Raw genomic sequence first — 14,951 nt, forward strand, 5'->3', positions numbered from 1 at the left:
AAATAAAATAAAAAATATACTATATATGGATAATTTTTATTACGATTTACTATGCAAATTTTAACTCGTGTATCAGTTTGAAACTATTGTAATTAAATATTTTACAGTATTTTTTATAAAATAGTATAAATCGATATACTTGTATGTTTTCGTCCATGGCCATCATAAAACTCAATTTTACTGTCTATAGTGCCTACATACTCACAGTAAAATGTGATGGATAAAGCTCAAAGTATGATTGATAATTATAAGCTAGTATTACTTTAAACAGACAGAAAACAGTCAAAACACATGTAAAGAAATCATAATAATTGTAATAATTGTGTAGGAGATGCATTTTTTGTCTGTGGTTTAATTAAAGTGAGCAGCTAGTGGATGGAGGGGTGAATTAGTTGCAATAAATAGGCATTTTGGTATGGATTATTGGTAGGCCAATTATGTTTCTTGACCACATTATTAGATATTTTAGTCAAATACTTAAAGATCTGCCATGGCTCTCTTTATTTCCATGCTTACTAATTATTAACCTAGTTTTATCCTATCGCCACTACTTATTTATCCTTTTTAGATTCTAGATTAAGTAATTACGTAAGGTCGTAAACTTCCAAGGGGTAGACCTACATTTGGAAGTAAAAACAAAACTATAGAGATGTGCTTTAATGGTTTTGTTTGTATATATATATATATATATATATTTTGTTCTTATTGCTGGTTCAACAAGATTCGATTGTATTTTGATTAATCTCTTCTAGCTTCACTGTTGAAAATGTAAAAAAACGGGGCCCAAAATAAGCCCATTATTTGATTAATAGACTTTATACAATACGGAATTCATTCAAAGTCCATGGAAAAGTATCTATTACATTTTTAAAAGCCTTTTCTATGAGAGCATCATTGACCCACGAACCGCATTAGGATCTCTTGATGAATATTTTAGTAATTAAATGTAATTAAGAATTCAAGTTAATAGACACCTTAATTTTTCATTCCAATGCTAGTTTTCTATTTAGAGGTTTTTTAAAAAAAAAGTCATCATCAGTTTGATTTGTCTTTCCACAAGAAGATCATCATCATCAGTTTGAAGGTAGTAAGAAGAAAAAAAAGAAGACAAGACAAGTAAAGCTCAAGACTTAATAGAGAATCAAAGACTAATGAACCATCAAACAATTCTACACGATCTTCAAACTTAAAAAGCGTAGCCATGTTTCCTAAATCATACACAGAGAAAACAACAACAACAACAACAACAAAAGATACTACACTAAACGCTTCACCTTCCTCAGGATCATCATGCCCATTACATAAGCAGAAAACAGAAACTAAAGGTAAACCATCCCAAACTACATGTCCTTTTCTGAAATTCGATATATAGGTAATCGAAAGAGAGAGACAAACCTAAAGGCAAGTTGATCAACAGCAGTTTTGCCAAGGCAAGTGGCACCACCTTCAACGAGAGTAGAAACCACCGGACATGTTGAAGAAGCAGCTTCATGGGTCCTGACCAAAGCCAGTCACGTAGCCTGTAACATCGAATCTGGAAAAAACAGATGAGAACCAAAGAAAGAGAAAGCTCAGCATTTTGAACCTTTTGCAAAGTTAAAAGTTCATACACGAGAATGAGATATTAGATAAATATTTTTACTAGTCAATCAACATATCCATAGTTCTTTCTTTCTCTATATATAAAAGTATATGAATCTCTTCTTGCTGAGTGTATGTTTATATACCTTTAACAAATAGATGAAACAATGGAATTTTCGTTTACTCTGTTGCAATTATATCATATAAAGATATAGACTTTGAATGAGACAGAATGAATGAAGCCACATCTGAATATGACAATACTTTCTTCCAAAACTATGTATAAGAATTTATTTTATTTTCAGTATACACACAAATTCCCACAGTACAAGATTCGTTATTTCCTATCATTCATTCATCTTTCTCAAGAAAGAGGAAACCAGATGAAGAAGAAAAAACACTTACTGGATCAACTATGAATGGTGTGTGGTGGACGTTGTCGTCTCACTTGATGCTCGTACCACTCATACCGCTCATAACGCTCGGAATCGAGTGTTTCCTCTGGAGCCTCCCTCTCAGCTGGCGGATCTTGGCATCAACATGAGCCGTGAATCCAATCTTAGTCTTGGATCTCTCTCTTGTCCACATACGTTCGTGGATGAGGAGCAGGCTGCGGCGGAGAGACCCAAGCACGAGAAACACAAACCCAGATTTCTTTTCCTCTCAACGCCTTTTCTTCTCCTATCAACACGTGTCCAACAAGAGACGTTTCTTCCTTCCCCTAATTAACATCCGTCTCTTACTTTAATATCTATTTTTTTTTTTAATTACTGATTATCCTAAAAATTCTCTTTAACAACACGCGATAATAGTGCTCTGAGTGTTTCGGTTCCATATTCATCTCAAATGATAATCCCCTGTGACAAATGTTACAACTTATATTTGTACCGACGTGTCATCAATAACATGATTCTTAGAATCATTAGAAAAATAGGTTGGTCCTTCCAATTATATAATATAATTTTTATTAAACTCACCATAAATTCATTATTAATGTTCTTTATTATTTTTTTAAATAAAAGTTACAGATTGTTTAATGTGGCTAAAGTATATGTGACAATTAATGATTTTGAATAATAAAAATTTGATAAAAATTAGTATATCTTCTATCTTATTGTTTAATTTTAAATTATTAAAATAAATTAAACAACCACATTAACCATATAATAAAATTTTAGATTTTTCTGTATATCTTATATTTTGAATGTTTAAAAACAACTATAAATTCTTAGAACCATTAGAGAAATAGGTTGGTCCATCAAATTATATAATAAGATTTTTATTAAACTCACCATAAATTCATTATTAATGTTCTTTATATTTCCTTAAATAAAAGTTACGGAATTGACTAATGTGGCTAAAGTATATATGACAATTAATGATTTTGAATAATAAAATTTGATAAAAATTAGTATATCTTCTATCATATTGCTTAATTTTAACCATATAATAAAATTTAGATTTTGCTGTATATGTTATATTTTAAATTTTGTTAAACGATTATAAATTACTAAAACTGTTAAAAGTTCCACATTCAAATTTTGTGATCCATGATTTAAAATTTTTGTTATGACAAAATACAAATGATTACAAAATCATACTATAAGTAAAAAGGTCTAATTTAATTAATTATTTTATAGATTAAAAGATATATATATCATTTTAAATTAAACTATATACCATATAAAATACATAAATATTTTATTTTCGAAATTTACTCTGAACAACTTTTTTTGATAAAAGCTTTGAGAAAACATTAACAACTTAACTTTTTTAAAAGTTTAAATTACTAAAACTATTAATCACATAATGAAATTTTTTTATTAGTAATTTAAAGTTTTTGATGTAAATTATACAAATGATAAAAAAAATCATATGAGTAAAAAGCATCATCTAATACATTAATATTAAAAATATACTATGTATATTAATATCATTTAAATTTAATTATATATCCTATCAAATAGAAAAACTATTGTTTGGATTAATAAAATTGATTTATATGTTCACACCAATTTAATTATATATATAATAGTTACTAATTTTTTATTATTCAATATATTTTTAATTTTTCATAATATATAAAAACATATAATACATAAAATAATTTTTATATCTAATGCTCATTCCGCGCAAGACGCGGATCTTTATCTAGTGGAATATAAATGAATACAATGTGAAATGTTTGTAGAAGTTAAAAGAAATATTAATAAACTTTTTGGGTAGAGAAAATCTTTGGAATAGTTTATTAGCAAGTTTTGTCTCGTGTGTCTCTATATGCATGTTATGGAACCAGAATTAGAAGATCTTTTACGCAGACATATTTGATACGATATTTAAATATTATGGTGGTTAAAGACCCTTAAGATCTTTACATATGATCATGATTACTCTGGAAGATCTGAAACAATTTTTTGTTTTGTTTTTAATTTGCTTCTTGCCGTATGGAATATGAATATATGGTAAGTGAGAAGTGGGTATTCTCTTCTCTTCAATTTCACAGAGGAGATTCATTTGTCAGTGTCAATTTCATCATTATATGATATCACCTATCGTTGATTTTTCCATTTGATCGATTCAGCAAAGTTTGTTCCACAAAGATAACTTGAGTATTTTACAAACAAACTAAACATTTTTCAAACCTTAACTGAAAACAATGTTCTAGTACCTGATTTCTGGACAAGTTCTGGTTCAATCCTAATTGTAGTGCAACATTTGAATTAGTAAATGACAATGAGAGGCAAGCAACAATATCAACCATTCGGAAAGAAATAAATGGGAGAAGGCATGGTGAGGACCAAAATTCTAATCTTTCCGATGACATTTGGTTTTTCTTCAGATTTAAAATTTGGTTAGGCAAAACTATCATCGGCTGCGGTTAGATCATCTCCAATCTGAGCCTATTTTTTCCTCTGTAATTTCCACAAAAATAGAGTAACTCTATTATAGGGTAAGTTTTGCTCCAATGGTTTACTCTATTATACTCTATTTTTTCCTCTATATTATAAAATAAACCATTGGAGCAAAACTTACCCTATAATTGAATTACTCTATTTTTGAGAGAATTATATAAAAAAAAAAGTTTGGGTTGGAGATGGTCTTACAGCTATTGTGGAGAACAATTTTAAAAAAAATAAATTTAACATTCATTCAGAAAAGAAAAATTATTATAAAAGATTGGCAACTGAACTTTGGTTCATGTGTATACTAATTGCTCTATATTCAATCATGCCGGAACTAATAAGGGAGAAGTTGAAGAAAGAAAGGAGGAAATAAGGATTAGTTAATATAGTTGGTGCCATTGCCAAAAGAAATGTTCAACATTCAATCATTTCTAATCATTACGATACAATGATTGGGTTAAGACTGAAAACTAACATGATTTATAAGATTTTAATCAACATACAAACACAAAGTAGCTACCAAAAAAAAGTTATAAAACATATATGTAACTTTGATTTGGTTATGAGATTAGATTCTCATGATGATTAAGTCGCCCAATGTGTCCTTTTCATTTTTTTTTTTAAATAGGATATCAAATGGCGATTCTGATTATATCTTGGTATAGATCACGTTCATGTCAATGCCAGATCTGTAATTGGTTATCTTCAGGTTAATTGACTTTTAATTATTAAAATGACTACAATCTTGATACTCTGGTTAAAACATCGTCTAATATAAACGAAAGGACCTCCTCGTACAGATAATAATGAGTCGTACTTTTATTTGTAAACTGTGGGTATGATTGATCCCTTCAGTATAACATTTTTTCAATGATTTGAATATTCAAAGTGCATTTTAATATCAATTGAATAGCCATACCAAAAGTTAAATTTCCTATTGCACCTTCCTTGGTATAACTTAACTAGACAATGATATGGTTTCTTTTGAATGCTAGTTGTGAAAAGACTATTTCATTTCTACGTTTTTAGAGTTTAAGTGACAATAAAACTGATTTTATGGGGGAGAGCATTTTAACCGAACCGACAAGACTTTGGTTATAGATTCTTTGTAGGTTTACTGAAACAAAACAAAATCAAATTTATATTAAACCACACGCAGAAAAGATCAAAATGTCATACATGTTAGATCCGTTTAACTCGAGATCAAGCTCTAAAATGAACTGTGGAACCTCCTCAAACCTTTTTTTTTTATCACAGAAAACTTCATTAAAATTAAAAAGCCCAAAGGCAAAGTAGCCCAATAAAGGGTCCATTACAAACTAGAGGTCCAAAGAGTAGATTTTGCTAAGGTATCAGCCTCATCGTTATCTTCTCTACCAATATGAAAAAACGCGATTGAAACAAAATCAGAAGAGAGATCATGAATGTCTTCAATGATCCCCACCAGTTCCTTCCTCTGATTCTTGTTGTTGATTGCTCGAATGAGCGTTCGATTGTCGGAGCACACCCAGAGACTAGAAATCCCTTGACTAGCTGCCTTGAATATACCTTCCCTCACGGCTAGAGCTTCGGCGATCAGTGGTGAGTTGACAAAGTGCTGAATCGTCGAGCCCTGATCCACTGCCGACTCCTGTCTCCCTCTTAAAACCCATGCCAGTCCTGCTCTATGCCGTTCTGCATCCCATGCCGCGTCTGATTTACATACAACGATCTCGGGATCCGACGGAGGTAAGTTTCTTACCGAGGTTTCTTGTTGTCCCATCTTGGTGTTCTGACCTGATGGTAGTAAATCCTGAGCGTTACTCCATTCTCTCGCTAAGTTTAAACTTTTTGACGCTATCTCTGCAGGAGTTAGGCTTTTGTTTTCAAAGACCAGGAGGTTACGATCTTTCAAGATCGACCAAATCACCCACGAGAAGATTGGTTTTGAGACTCCTGTTGGTGGTAAACAAATCGCTGAACGGAATCGAGTTGTCATTACTTTAAAGGAATCATCGACAGCTAGGTGAACTGTATCTTTTAGGGGAATGCACTCCCAGACTCTCTTTGCAAACGGACAGGTAAAGAAAATGTGTGTTGAAGTCTCCATTTCATTGCATCTTGGGCAATTGACATTAGCATTAATTCCCCTTCTTTGTAAATTCTCCCCCAGAGGCAGTGCATTCTGGATCACAGACCAGATGAAGACTTTCATCTTTGGAGAGCATGCTGTCTTCCAGACATCCCGGATCCAATCAAATTCCTGGACAGGTAAGTCTCTCTGACGCTCCTGGTTGTTGTTTGCCACCGAGTGATAGCCCGACCGTGTTGTGTAGTTACCTGAAGGGAGAGGCTGCCATACATATCTATCCTCTACTCCTCGCAGACTTGGTTGCAAGCATTGTATTTGATCAGCAAAGTCAGGTAGGAATCTTTCAATCCTCTGCTTGTTCCATTTGAGGTCATCCGTAAGAAGATCAAATACCCGTAGATCTAAAGCCTCCTCTTCTATAGGTCCATACGGTATGTTTTGTACATCTAGGGAGATCCAAAGATCCCTCCAAACCCGTGTAGATAAGCCGTTCCCAATAGCCTTGCCTAGATTTTTCTTTAGGAGATTTCGAACATGGAGTATTCCTCTCCAGCCATGAGAACATACCGAGGGTTGCTCCACCTCTAGAAAGCTCTGTTTATGGCAATATTTACCTTTTAGGATCCTAGCTAGAAGACAGTCTGGTACCGTGATGATCCTCCACGCTATTTTTGCCAATAGGGCTTGGTTAAAGAGTTGAATGTTTCTAAGCTCGAGTCCGCCTTCTGCTTTAGATTTGGTTAGCCTGTCCCATGCAACCCAACTCATTTTCCTTCTATTGTTTGGGCCATCCCACCAGAATCTTATAAGTGCAGATTGTATTCTCTTGCAGATACTAACCGGAAGCTCGAAACATGACATTGTGTAGGTTGGGATTGCAGATAGCACTGCTTTGAGCATCGTCAGTTTCCCGGCTTTTGACAGGCACTTGGTAGACCAGCTAACGGCTCGTTGCCTTATCATGTCTACAATGGACGTGAATAGATCACGCTTCCGGCGTCCAAAATGTTCTGGAGCTCCAAGGTATTTTCCTTCCTCTCCTTCCTTGGAGATTCCAAGAATCAGTTTTGTTTCCTCTTTCATTGCCAAGGGAGTCTTCTTTGAGAAAGTAATGGCTGATTTGCTTTTGTTTATCTGTTGACCCGAGGCAATTTCATGCTGTGTCAGAATCTGTTGCAGCTTCCGGCTAGACTCAGGAGAAGCCGCGCAGAAAAACATCGTATCGTCAACAAACAACAGATGAGTAATTCTTGGACATCCTCTAGCCACTCGAACTCCTAGCAGAGTACCCTCTTTAGCTGCGTTTTTGCATAATCCTGTAAGCACTTCCCCACATAAAATAAATAGATACGGGGACAAGGGGTCTCCCTGTCGAATTCCTCTGCTGGGTTGAACGTGTCCATAGGCATGGTCGTTAATTAGATAAGAGTAGGAGACTGTAGTTAGACACTCCATAATCCACTGGATCCACTTGCTGTAGAAGCCAAACCTCTCGAGTACTTGTTCCACAAAATTCCATTCTAGGCGATCATAAGCCTTAGACATATCAGTCTTCACCGCCATGAAGCAGTTCTTTGTAGCTTTAGATGTCTGTAGATACTGTAAAACTTCATGTGTGATCAGAACGTTATCCGTGATCGATCTTCCTGGAATGAAAGCAGACTGAGTTTCTGAGATGAGGGAATTTAGAACCTTCTTCAAGCGTAGTGAGAGTAGCTTTGATATGATTTTATAGTAAATGTTGCATAACGCTATCGGACCGTAGTCCTCTGCTCTCTTTGCCCCTGAGTTCTTAGGGATCAGTCGAACATAAGTATGATTCACTAAATTTGGCAGGGACCCCGATGAGAAGAACTGTTGAATTTCTTGGGTTATCGCTGGACCAGTAACCTCCCAGTTCGATTGGAAGAATGCAGCTGAAAACCCATCAGGACCAGGGGCTTTATCCGGATGGATGGCAAAGGTTGCTTCTTTAATCTCCTTACTACTTGGAATCTCTATCAACATTTCATTTTGTTTGTCTGATATACAGGGAACCAGAGCCTCCTGCACTATATGAGTGCCGTTGGACGGGATGAAGGTGAATAGACGAGAGTAGTAGTTGCAGATAACCTCTGAGATCTGCTCCTCTTCATAATTGGGTAATCCATCTTCATCTTCCAGGACTGTTAATCTGTTCTTGGACTTTCTGAGCTTTGCCGAGGCATGAAAATAACCTGTATTTGCATCTCCTAGGGATAACCAGAGTTGGCGACTTCTCTGTTTCCAAAAGTTCTCCTCTTCCAGGTAGGTCTTCAGAAGTTGAGAGTTCAAGTCCCGAATGAGCACTTCATCCGAAACATGGTTTGACATTGCTTTATCCAACTCTTGCTGAAGGGTGTCAATTTTCTGCCTGCTGTTTTCTTGAAAAGCTTTACTCCACTTGCAAATTGCTTGACGACATAGAGACAATTTCTCCTCTACCTGGAGGTGCGAGTTGCTTTCCCATAAAGCTTTTATAATTTCTTTAACCTCCTGATTCTCTTTTAGACGACGGTCAAATCTGAATATTCCATTTCCTCGTTTCTTTCTTGTATCCAGGAACGAGAGCAGGGGGCGATGGTCAGACCCTCCATATCGTAGGTATTGGCTACGGCATGATGGAAAGAGATCGGCCCACTCTGTGTTGCAGACGGTTCTGTCTAAACGACATTGGACGAGGTGTGTATTTCTTTTCCCCCTCCAAGAAAGGAAACTACCGCAGTGTTTTAGATCAAATAGGTTGTGCCTAGATAGGAAGGATCGAAATGCCCCGAACGTCCCTTCCGCTCTATCAGGCCCCCCACACTTCTCTGAGTTATCAATAATCTCGTTGAAATCACCTGTGAGGAACCAAGGGGTAGAATTATCTGACTGCAATGTTGACAAATTTTCCCAAAATGCTTGTCTTCTAGGTTGCTCAGGTTCTCCATAGACAAAAGTAGTGTGAAAGGAGATCCCTTTGTTTGAGATTATTGTGTCTATGTAACGCTTGTTTGAAGATAGTACAGTAAGCTCAATCTCCTTCTTCCAGAATAAGAAAAGACCTCCTGCTCTTGGTGTTTTAGGTGGCACCGTGTGGTAGTTTTCTAGGATAAGCCACTGTAGGTCTTTTAGGGTTTTTTCATCTGGATTCTTTGTTTCCATTAAGAAGATAATGTCAGGTTTATTCCTTCTATTTATCTCCTTTAAATGCTGGATTGTTGCAGGATTCCCCAACCCACAACAATTCCAGCTGGCTATGACTAAGGAGCCTGGGGTGGAGCAGCCCGAAAATCCTCCTTCCTCCTCGTGGATGCCGGAATTAGTTGGATAGGCGGATTCCTCCGTTGATGCGAGGGTCCTGCAGTAGATGATTGGGCCTGAGCTTTATTTTTCGCCGTGGAGTTTCTTCTGGCTGGTGAAATTGCCATACTGGAGATGTTTCTTTTCCTTAGGCTTGCACCCAACAGCACATTTGGGCTTACATTCACTGACCGAGTTCTGGTATGTTCCCTCCTCCTTCTTCGTGGATGCACATTGCTATCAGATTCCTCGTTTTGTATTGTTTCATCTTCATTACATTCTTCTTGAGGCCCATCCTTTGTCGTATTTTCCTTAGGGGGGGGGAGGAGATCATAATCCTCTGTTCCACTGTGTCAACAAGAAGGGAGGACTCTACGCCTGCTAGAATAGGTGCGCTTGATATGATTCTTGTCGCGGTCTCTTCCATCTGACCATGGGCATCTCTTTGGAGAACTCTATGTTGTCTGACTTGTGCTTCACAAGGATCAGCACAACTCAAATATTGCAAAGTGACATCCTGCAGATCCTCCATAAACCTATTTGTTACAGTTATACCATCTTGAGATAAAGAGAACTAGCTTAGACAAAAAAAAACAGAGCAGCAAGCCATAGGAGAAATTGACGAGTTCGTAAATATGTCAAGAAGACATTTGTTACAGTTATACCATCTTGAGATAAAGAGAACTAGCTTAGACAAAAAAAAAAGAGCAGCAAGCCATAAGGAGAAATTGACGAGTTCGTAAATATGTCAAGAAGACATTTTACATGACATTTGAGAGAATTTAAGAATTAAACAAAAACTAATAATGATACAAAAACGGTTTGCAACTCAAATAATAAACTGGTGAGTTCATAAGCGTTGGTGCAGAGAAAAAATGGCTTAAAAATTCATTAAACGGGTAACGTAGACCCTACGATGTGGGTACAACTACATACTCTCTCCGTTACTAATCCTAAATGTAAGATGTTTTAAATAATTTGAAGTTGCAATATATAATATGTTTTTATATTTCTAAGTAACTTTTTATTTTATTAAAAACTGTGTAAACAATAATATTTGATAATCTATTTTGTAATTGGTTGAATAACATTAATTTATAATTTTAATAATACTTTCTAGATAAACAAATGTTTTTTTAATATGCGTGTTTTTATCTAAACATCTTATATTTACGAACGGAACGAGTAACTGCTTGTTATCTCATGAAATATTGGTGTCATTCAATTCCTGAATTCCAATCATATTAGACCCAATCATATATTTTCTAGCTTACTAACAAACACAAATAACTGTTTTCAAATAATAGCAATGCTATATTATTATGAAAAGTGTATAATGGAGGGCAGAGCTTGCAACTAGATAAATATGGAAAGAGGTCTACGTACTATGCTTCTTATGGGCATTCATGATCTGTTTCTCATTTCTTGGAACTCATCACTTTTTTCATCGTGGTTATTAGCATCTGAAGCTTTTTTCTGAAGCTTGAAAGTACATTTTGATTAAGTAAGACGTTGATCATCAAAGTGAGCTGAAAGTTAAAACCCGCTAGTCAACCCGCAATGCATCCTGATTCGTGCCATGACCTGTCTTAGATTATTATCACAATAATAATCTACTTCTACTGGTTAGCCCATTTTTACATTAAGTCTGGTCCTTTTTTTTTTTTTTTTTGCTTTGCCAAATTCATATTAGCAAGTAGCTGTATGTGTTACAAAAAAAAAAAAAGCAAGTAGCTGTATAACCAAATCAATGAGTTGTATATTTAACTGTCCGCCGCCGGCCACAAACGGCACTGTTTTTTAATATATATATGTATAGTTTCGTGTCATACATGTATTATACGTTATATATATATATATATATATATATATTCTTCTATTGGAGAGTTAATAAAATGACTGATATTTTCTACATTTTAACGGAATTTTCTAACAAATGAAAAAATCATTATCTCTGTGTTACAAAAAAAAAAAAATCATTATCTCTTATGTATCGTTTGATATTTTTTAGAACTCCTATTTTATTTTGTTGGATAAATTGTTTACACATGTTGGGTAGAGAAAATTTATAAGATAAATCCTTTATTGCTCATTCTTTTAACATTCTACTCAATCTTATTCCATTAAAAAATCCGGTTCTTGTGAAAAGAAATTGACCAGGTGATTACAAATTATTTAATATATTTTTCAATCATTCAAAATATTCAAAGTTTATGGATAATGGAAAACCTAATTATTAATTAATTATTCGAATCATATTCAAATGAGGCCTTTTGAAATTTTTATTGTTTTTCACTTTTCGTAGACTAAATTTTGATGAGCTGGTCTATGAACTGGCTTCCCATTTACGTACTTCACGACTCAATCAAAACCACTAACCATTTCCCAGATGAAACTTGGTTCTATTTTTCACATTTTTGTAATTTTTTTTATTTCAACTGTACTTATAGAGTATAGACGAGTATGTTACGTCCGCTCAAAATTTAAGTTTGGTCTATATTTTTGTTTACGTATATACATTTAAGTTTTGCTAATTTTGTTTCACCGCTGAAATATATAGAGTAATGTTTAAACAAGAAGTTGACAAAAAAATGTTTAAACAAGAAAGTTTATTTAACTAATTAATTCATTTTAAGAAAACTAGTATCGCCCACAAAATCAGGTATTTATTACACAGTTTGGATTAGGTCCGGACGTTCGGTCTTCGAGTCGGGTTCGGCTTCAGGCCTTAAATATTTGGATCCAATAGGTACTCATAAATTTCATGTTCGGATTCGGGTCGGTATTTCTCGGGTCCAGATCGGTTCGGATCTATAATTAAAATACCTATAAAATATCCATACTTTTTGAGTCCATATCGGGTTCGGTTTGGGTTCGGGTATTTAGGATCTGAAAAGAACATGACATACCCAAATTCCATCAAATTTAGTCGATATTTGTCATATATATCTAAAATTTTACAAAATAACTTAACTTAAACTAACATTTTAAAGTTTCATATTACTTAAAAATGTTACAAAATAAAACAAATATTGTTAACAAAAGATATTTCAATTAAATCATAAAATAATAAATATAAAATAGAATACAAAAATCATAGTTTTGGATATACATGTTTTTAAGTCGGGTACAAATCGATTCTTATCGGATCGGATCTATTCGGATCGTTTTTTTTGGTCCGGGTCTATTTGGGTCGGTTCCTTTCGGTTCTGGTGTTTTTTAGATAAAAGAAATTTGGACATAAAAGGTACTTGTAAATTTTCATTACGGTTTGAGGTCTGGTATTTTCGGATCGATTTCGATTCGAGTTTTCGGGTCCAAGTTAAAATGTTCAGGCCTAGTTTGGATGATGAAACAAATAATGCTATCGTTGATTAAATTGTTATTTTTCTTGCACACAACTGGATTGTCAATTTTTTATTTTATTCTATTTTGTCTTAGCTAACTCCATTTACTAAATGTTGTTGATTAATTATAAAAATCACATACGTCAGTGCCTATTTAAATCCTCCACCCCTATAATCAATTCTATAAATCTTTATTTGTATAATTGCGAATCAAGGTTGTTATTCTCTGTTTTTTAATTTTTATGTTTAACCTTTCGGCTTGTTTTCTTTCCATTCTTAAATCTAGTGTAAAAAAAAAAAAAAAATCAAGTGAGACCAATCTTAAGATCAGAAAGAGTTTAAGTTATATCAAACATGTTGGACAGTGCATTACGATCATTAACTAAATCATTACATTAATAAATATTTAAATAATTATATTTGCTTGAACCCAGAGGATCAATCTACTTATTTACATCAGAAATTCGGGTTATTCTTCTCGACTCATTTTTCATTAGTGTTACGACTTTAAAAGTTAGCTAAACATTATCGTTAACAGAAGAGTATATATCTTAACATTTTCATTAGCTGGTAGTCTACAACAGATGATTAAATACAATAATTACGTATGTTATATGACTGATTCTTTAAATTATGACTAAGTATGGAAATAATTTTCTAGTTATGAATGTATATATTAAAAAGGCTTTTCTCTAAGAACATAATAATACGTAAAATAATTTATCTACAAAAGAACATATCATTGTCCCAAATTTAAACAAAACAAAAAAGAACATATCGTTGTTTGTATAAATTGTCCCTTTTTAACTTTTGGCCTGTTTTGTTTCCATTCTACGTCCCGTGATGTAATAAAATCTAGTGTTACAAAAAGTTATAAAATAACAAAAATAAGTTTCATATCTTTTAAACAAGCAATTAGGGGAGGAGATAAATACGTGTCGAAGCCTTAGAAACTGTCAGAAAACGCCGAAAAGGTGTTTGCCTAAATACAAAGCATAATCCTGATCAATGTCTTAGTGATAAGTATGTCTCTTAATGCCTTTCACTAAACGTAAACATGGCATGTGCCACCTATGACACATACGACCACTTAATTAGTGATAATTAAGGATTTCTCCTTTATTCACGCTATAATCGTATACTATTAAGAAGACAATTAAGGTTTGATGAAGTACGTACACAGCTGCAAACTGTCAACTCAAAGTCATTTTTTCTGGTTACGTAATTCTGTGTTAGGTTATAATTTTACAAACATTTTATCTATTTTCTTATATTTTACAGGGTAAGATACCGAACTCAATGTTATGTGTTTGGTAATCATGTTAGATTTCATACCATTTATCATTGTTGCTTAGCAACTTATTATTACATCATTACAAGATTACACAAAAAAAAGAAACTTACGCAAAGAAGAAACAGAAAAAGAAAAGGAGAAATAAGTTTGCAGGAGAGAAACAGAGTTTACAGAGCTCAATGTTATTCCTAATTGACAATAATCAATGTCATATAGTCCGTGAAAGCTATGATTAGTTATTTCCTAGCTTGTGAGATAAGAGGAAGACTAAAACTTTTAATTAGGTTCATCCCCTCTGCTTATGATATAGCTAATCACCGACTCATAATGAAAACAAATTAGAAGAATACTAAGGCGATAATACATAATAATTTAAGGAAAAATGAAAATTCTATTTAAAATAGAACAAAAAAAAAGCGGAGTGACGGAGACGTTCCGTAGGTACAGACAGC

At 33.9% G+C, this 14,951-nt stretch overlaps 1 long non-coding RNA gene across 1 annotated transcript; it reads right to left on the bottom strand.

Annotated features, from left to right (window-relative positions):
• Positions 1-1,137: 1,137 nt before the first annotated feature.
• LOC106407274 lies at positions 1,138-2,432 on the bottom strand. The gene is made up of 2 exons (XR_001281696.3): positions 1,987-2,432; positions 1,138-1,534 (listed from the first exon to the last, which is right to left on the bottom strand). It is a non-coding gene; the product is annotated as an uncharacterized LOC106407274 (long non-coding RNA).
• Between the last annotated feature and the right edge of the window lie 12,519 nt (positions 2,433-14,951).

Source organism: Brassica napus, chromosome C7 (genome assembly GCF_020379485.1).
Source record: "Brassica napus cultivar Da-Ae chromosome C7, Da-Ae, whole genome shotgun sequence".
Taxonomy (NCBI): domain Eukaryota; kingdom Viridiplantae; phylum Streptophyta; class Magnoliopsida; order Brassicales; family Brassicaceae; genus Brassica; species Brassica napus.